This window comes from Watersipora subatra, chromosome 8 (assembly GCF_963576615.1).
Source record: "Watersipora subatra chromosome 8, tzWatSuba1.1, whole genome shotgun sequence".
NCBI lineage: Eukaryota > Metazoa > Bryozoa > Gymnolaemata > Cheilostomatida > Watersiporidae > Watersipora > Watersipora subatra.
In genome coordinates, this window is record NC_088715.1 from 5,477,701 (window position 1) to 5,485,544 (window position 7,844).

At 32.8% G+C, this 7,844-nt stretch overlaps 1 protein-coding gene across 1 annotated transcript in view; it reads right to left on the reverse strand.

The window, feature by feature from the left end:
• LOC137402128 (uncharacterized) overlaps positions 1 to 7,547 on the reverse strand; it is a 579,585-nt gene extending 572,038 nt beyond the window's left edge. Inside the window, exon 1 of the transcript XR_010979468.1 lies at positions 7,458 to 7,547. The gene's annotated coding sequence lies outside the window, so the exon portion shown is untranslated. The remainder of the gene's footprint in view (positions 1 to 7,457) is intronic.
• Positions 7,548 to 7,844: the final 297 nt, after the last annotated feature.

Here is a 7,844-nt window from a genome sequence, read left to right on the forward strand (position 1 = left end):
ACTATGTTAGATATGTGGAAGGTACATAGACCATATTAATACTAAACAGTCACTAAACAGAGGAAGTACACTGTAGACTATGTTAGATATGTGGAAGGTACATAGACCATATTAATACTAAACAGTCGCTAGACAGAGGGAGTACACAGTAGACTATGTTAGATATGTGGAAGGTACATAGACCATATTAATACTAAACAGTCACTAAGCAGAGGAAGTACACTGTAGACTATGTTAGATATGTGGAAGGTACATAGACCATATTAATACTAAACAGTTACTAGATATAGGAAATACACTGTAGATTATGTTAGATATGTGGAAGGTGTATAGACCATATGAATACTAAACATTCACTAGACAGAGGAAGTACACTGTAGATTATGTTAGATATGTGGAAGGTATATGAACCATATTAATACTAAACAGTAACTAGACAGATGAAGTACACTGTAGACTATGTTAGATATGTGGAAGGTATATAGACCATATTAATACTAAACAGTCACTAGATATAGGAAATACACTGCAGACTATGTTAGATTTGTGGAAGGTTTTATAGACCATATTAATACTAAACAGTCACTAGATAGAGGAAATACACTGTTGACTATGTTTGATATGTGGAAAGTATATAGACCATATTAATACTAAACAGTCACTAGACAGAGAAAGTACACTGCAGACTATGTTGGATATGTGGAAGGTGTATAGACCATATTAATACTAAACAGTCACTAGACAGAGGAAGTAGACTGTAGACTATGTTAGATATGTGGAAGATATATGAACCATATTAATACTGAACAGTCGCTAGACAGAGGAAGTACACTGTAGACTATGTTAGATATGTGGAAGGTACATAGACCATAGTAATACTAAACAGTTGCTAGACAGAGAAAGTACACTGTAGATTATGTTAGATATGTGGAAGGTCAAGGAGCCATATTAATACTAAACAGTCACTAGATAGAGGAAGTACACTGTTGACTATGTTAAATATGTGGAAGGAATATAGACCATATTAATACTAAACAGTCACTAGACAGAGGAAGTACACTGTAGACTATGTTAGATATGTGGAAGGTTTTATAGACCATATTATTACTACAAAGTCACTAGACAGAGGAAGTACACTGTAGACTATGTTAGATATATGGAAAGTGTATAAACCATATTATTACTAAACAGTCACTAGACAGAGGAAGTACACTGTAGACTATGTTAGATATGTGTAAGGTATATAGACCATATTAATACTAAAAATTCACTAGACAGAGGAAGTACACTGTAGACTATGTTAGATATATGGAAGGTGTATAGACTATACTAATACTAAACAGTCACTAAACAGTGGAAGTACGCTGCAAACTATGTTACATATGTGGAAGGTATATAGATCATATTAGTACTAAACAGTCACTAGACAGAGGAAGTACACTGTAAACTATGTTAGATACGTGGAAGGTACATAGACCATATTAATACTAAACAGTTACTAGACAGAGGAAGTACACTGTAGATAATGTCAGATATGTGGAAGATCATGGAACCATAATAATACTAAACAGTCACTAGATAGAGGAAATACACTGTAGACTATGTTAGATATGTGGAAGGTATATCGACCAATTAATACTAAACAGTCACTAGATAGAGGAAGTACACTGTAGACTATGTTGGGTATGTGGAAGGTGTATAGACCATATTAATACTAAACACTCACTAGACAGAGGAAGTACACTGTAGACTATGTTAGATATGTGGAGGGTATATAGACCATATTAATACTAAACAGTCACTAGACAGAGGAAGTACACTGTAGACTATGTTAGATATGTGGAAGGTACATAGACCATATTAATACTAAACAGTTACTAGACAGAGGAAGTACACTGTAGATTATGTTAGATATATGGAAGGTGTATAGACCATATTATTACTAAACAGTCACTAGACAGAGGAAGGACACTGTAAACTATGTTAGATACGTGGAAGGTATATAGACCATATTAACACTAAACAGTCACTAGACAGAGGAAGTACACTGTAGACTATGTTAGATATGTGGAAGGTACATAGACCATATTATTACTAAAAAGTCACTAGACAGAGGAAGTACACTGTAGACTATGTTAGATATATGGAAGGTGTATAGACTATACTAATACTAAACAGTCACTAGACAGTGGAAGTACGCTGTAAACTATGTTAGATATGTGGAAGGTATATAGATCATATTAGTACTAAACAGTCACTAGACAGAGGAAGTACACTGTAAACTATGTTAGATACGCGGAAGGTACATAGACCGTATTAATACTAAACAGTTACTAGACAGAGGAAGTACACTGTAGATAATGTCAGATATGTGGAAGATCAATGGACCATACTGATACTAAACAGTCACTAGATAGAGGAAGTACACTGTATACTATGTTAGATATGTGAAAGGTATATGGAACATACTAATACTAAACAGTCACTAGATAGAGGAAGTACACTGTAGACTATGTTAGATATGTGGAAGGTATATAGACCATATTAATACTAAACAGTCACTAGACAGAGGAAGTACACTGTAGACTATGTTAGATATGTGGAAGGTATATAGACCATATTAATACTAAACAGTCACTAGACAGAGGAAGTACACTGTAGACTATGTTAGATATGTGGAAGGTACATAGACCATATTAATACTAAACAGTTACTAGATATAGGAAATACACTGCAGACTATGTTAGATATGTGGAAGGTATATAGACCATATTAATACTAAACAGTAACTAGACAGAGGAAGTACACTGTAGACTATGTTAGATATGTGGAAGGTGTATAGACCATATTAATACTAAACAGTCGCAAGACAGAGGAAGTACACTGTAGACAATGTTAGATATGTGGAAGGAACGTGTATATAGACCATAACAATACTAAACAGTCACTTGACAGAGGAAGTACCCAGTAGACCATGTTAGATATGTGGAAGCTAACATGTTATGATAGAAGTATAGACATGGTATGATAGAAGTATAGACATGTTATGATAGAAATATAGACATGTTATGATAGAAATATAGACATGTTATGATAGAAATATAGAAATGTTATGATAGAAATACAGACATGTTATGATAGAAATATAGATATGTTATGATAGAACTATAGACATGTTGTGATAGAATGTAGACATGTTATGATAGAAAGATAGTAACGTTAGGATAGAAATATAGACATGTTAGGATAGAAATATAGACACGTTATGATAGAAGTATAGACATGTTATGATAGAAACATATACATGTTATGATAGAAATATAGACATATTATGATAGAAATATATGCATGTTACGGTAGACATATTTACATGTTAGTATAAAAACATATACATATTATAATAGAAATATAGACATGCTAGGATAGAAACATCGACATGTTATCATAGAAATATAGACATGCTAGGATAGAAATATCGACATATTATGATAGAAATGTAGACATATTATGATAAAAATATTGACTCATTAGGATAAAAATATAGACACGTTAGTATAGAAATATATACATGTTATGATAGAAATATAAACATGTTATGATAGAAATATAGACATATGATGATAGAAATATAAACATATTATGATAGAAATATAGACATGTTATGATAGAAATATAAACATGTTATGATAGAAATATAGACATGTTATGATAGAAATATAGACATGTTAGTATAGAAATATATACACGTTATGATAGAAATATAAACATGTTATGATAAAAATATAGACATATGATGGAAATATAAACATGTTATGATAGAAATATAGACATGTTATGATAGAAATATAAACATGTTATGATAGAAATATATACATGTTATGATAGAAATATAAACATGTTATGATACAAATATAAACATGTTATGATAGAAATATAGACATATGATGATAGAAATATAAACATGTTATGATAGAAATATAGACATGTTATGATAGAAATATAGACATGTTAGTATAGAAATATATACATGTTATGATAGAAATATAAACATGTTATGATAAAAATATAGACATATGATGGAAATATAAACATGTTATGATAGAAATTTAGACATGTTATGATAGAAACATAAACATGTTATGATAGAAATGTAGACATGTTATGATAGAAAGATAGACCCGTTAGTACAGAAATACAGACACGTTAGTATAGAAATATATACATGTTATGATAGAAATATAAACATGTTATGATAGAAATATAGACATGTTATGATAGAAATATAGACACGTTAGTATAGAAATATATCCAGTAACAATGAGTAGTTTAATCAGTAGCAGCATAACATAACAAGATTCAAGATGGAGAAATCAGAATTGATGTTTAAACCAAACTTGTCTCTTCCTCACCCCGCCCCTCTTTCCCTTAAAACATCCAGTATAGAACAACTACACTCAAACGAGAAAGTTCTGCCAACATCTTTCCCCTCACGCTGTCAGCACAATGAATCAATAGCTAATGTAAGTCGTCTTCACCTGCTCATGTATCTTAACCCTTAGCAATTCTATTCACTCAGGAAATAAACTAGTGAATTCTATTGAGGTGTACGATGACTCTAACATTTCTATTGTTCATGCGTCTATTGATTCTATCAAGGATAAAAGACTTCAGCTTGCAATAGAACCTGTTATTAAAAGGCTGAGTATCTGTGTACACATAGCTATTAGCTTACATCATAACAAATCCTACTTCATTTAAAAGGCGTCTCAAGGAATGTTTAAGATGTATAAACATAAAACAATAATATATCCATCTTGTTCAGCACCTGTGAGTGGTTACAACATTCACTTCCTACCGATGAATTCAATTGGACTAATACTGTGGTTAGATGTACAACCAGCCTTCAATTATGTTGTCATGAGGTGATTGTATAACATCCTATCAGTTTGTTAGTTTATTTAATAACTTTTCCATGGCTTTATGGCTTTACGATTATCACGTTTTTAGCCATTCTAGTATTTTTTACTAACCAGAGCCGCTGTCACAAAAGAATTAACTGGTTATATATGAGAGTGCGAGTGAACATTTATACATGGTTGAATACCACATTACATGCAATGTAATGCGCAATCTATGCAATTACCATAAAGCCTCAAATTCAACGCCACCTCTATTTCAACGCCACCTCTATTTCACACCACCTCTATTTCAACGCCACCTCTATTTCAACACCACCTCTATTTCAACGCCACCTCCTTTTGACCTCTATCAACTATAAGATTTGTTAATAATTTACCCTGATATAGACATGCATGATTTAATTAAATTCTTCATAGTTCATATCCAAAAAACAATACATTTCACAACTATGCTATTCCTTGTTCAATATCCAGTAACAAGGAGTATTTTTACTAGTAGCGGCATAACAGAACAAGATTCAAGATGGACAATTCAGAATTGATGTCTAAACCAAACTTGTCTCTTCCTCACCTCGTCTCCCTCCCTTAAAACATCCAGTATAGAACAGCTACACTCAAACTAGAAAGTGCTGGCATCATCTTTTCCCTAACGTTGTCAGCCCAATGAATCAATAGCTAAAGTAGGTCGTCTTTACCTACTCTTGTATCTCAACCCTTAGCATCTCTATTTACTCAGGAGTTAAACTGGTGAATGCTATTGAGGTGACTCTAACAATGTGGTTAGTTTCTATTGTTCACGAGTCTATTGATTCTATTCAGAATAAAAAAAGACTTCTGCTTGTAATAGAACCTGTTATTAAAAGGCTGAGTATCTGTGTACACATAGCTATTAGCTTACATCATATCAAATCCTACTTCATTTAAAAGGCCTCTCCATGAATGTTTAAGATGTATAAACATAAAACATTAATAATATATCCATCTTGTTCAGCACCTGTGAGTGGTTACAACATTCACTTCCTACCGATGAATTCAATTGGACTATACTGATAGTTAGATGTACAACCAGCCTTCAATTATGTTGTCACGAGGTGATTGTATAACATCCTATCAGTTTGTTAGTTTATTTAATAACTTTTCCATGGCTTTATGGCTTTACGGTTATCACATTTTTAGCCATTCTAGTATTTTTTACTAACCAGAGCCGCTGTCACAAAAGAATTAGCTGGTTATATATGAGAGTGCGAGTGAACATTTATACATGGTTGAATACCACATTACATGCAATGTAATGCGCAATCTATGCAATTACCATAAAGCCTCAAATTCAATGCCACCTCTATTTCAACGCCACCTCTATTTCACACCACCTCTATTTCAACGCCACCTCTATTTCAACGCCACCTCTATTTCAACACCACCTCCATTTCAACACCACCTCCATTTCAACGCCACCTCTATTTCAACGCCACCTCTATTTCAACGCCACCTCTATTTCAACGTCACCTCTATTTCAACGCCACCTCTATTTTAACGCCACCTCCTTTTGACCTCTATCAGCTATAAGGGTAGTTTATGATTAACCCTGAGGTGCCGGTACTGTTATACTATTATTAACCCTGAGGTATTAGTACTGTTATACTATTATTAACCTTGAGGTACTAGTCCTGTTATACTATTAATAATCCTGAGGTACTAGTACCGTTATACTATTATTAATCCTGAGGTACTAGTACTGTTATACTATTATTAATCCTGAGGTACTAGTAATGTTATACTATTATTAACCCTGAGATACTAGTACTGTTATACTATTATTAACCCTGAGGTATTAGTACTGTTATACTATTATTAACCCTAAGGTACTAGTACTGTTATACTATTATTAACCCTGAGGTACTAGTACTGTTATACTATTATTAACCCTAATGTACTAGTACTGTTATACTATTATTAACCCTGAGGTCTTAGTACTGTTATACTATTATTAACCCTAATGTACTAGTACTGTTATACTATTATTAACCCTAAGGTACTAGTACTGTTATACTATTATTAATCCTGAGGTACTAGTACTGTTATACTATTATTAACCCTGAGGAACTAGTACTGTTATACTACTATTAACCCTGATGTACTAGTCCTGTTATACTATTATTAACCCTGAGGTACTAGTACTGTTATACTATTATTAATCCTGAGGTACTAGTACTGTTATACTATTATTTAACCCTGAGGTACTAGTACTGTTATACTGCTATTAACCCTGAGGTACTAGTACTGTTATACTATTATTAACCCTGAGGTACTAGTCTTATCACATAGTACTAGTAACAGATTTATACTGTTCTTCACCAGCTTCATGTATCACACTTCAACATGTATTTTAACACTGAGTCCTTTAATAGAGGTGGAAATGCCGTTTCCTTTATTTCATTCTCACCATGTATGACCAATTAGAGAACCAAGGCTAATTATCAGCAGCAAGTCTCAAGCTACCACCCCACATAGATAAGAATTACCAAGGCTATAACCAACCGTCTGATCTGTAACTGTGTGCTGGAAATTATCAGCTCTGAGCTTCTTCATAAATATATAGACGATGATGCTGGTGTCTGTCTGGTACCAGTCATACCTGAAACAGCACCAACACTGTAAAACATACATAAATACATGTACCCATTTTACAAATAATAAATTATAGATTACTAAAATATCAGTTTAAATTACTAATACTGAACCAGCTCTGAATGACAGACTCTTGTCATTGACCTAATCTACTTTAATACATTTCACAACTATGCTATTCCTTTTTCAATATCCAGTAACAAGGAGTATTTTTACTAGTAGCGGCATAACAAAACAAGATTCAAGATGGACAATTAATTCAGAATTGATGTCTAAACCAAACTTGTCTCTTCCTCA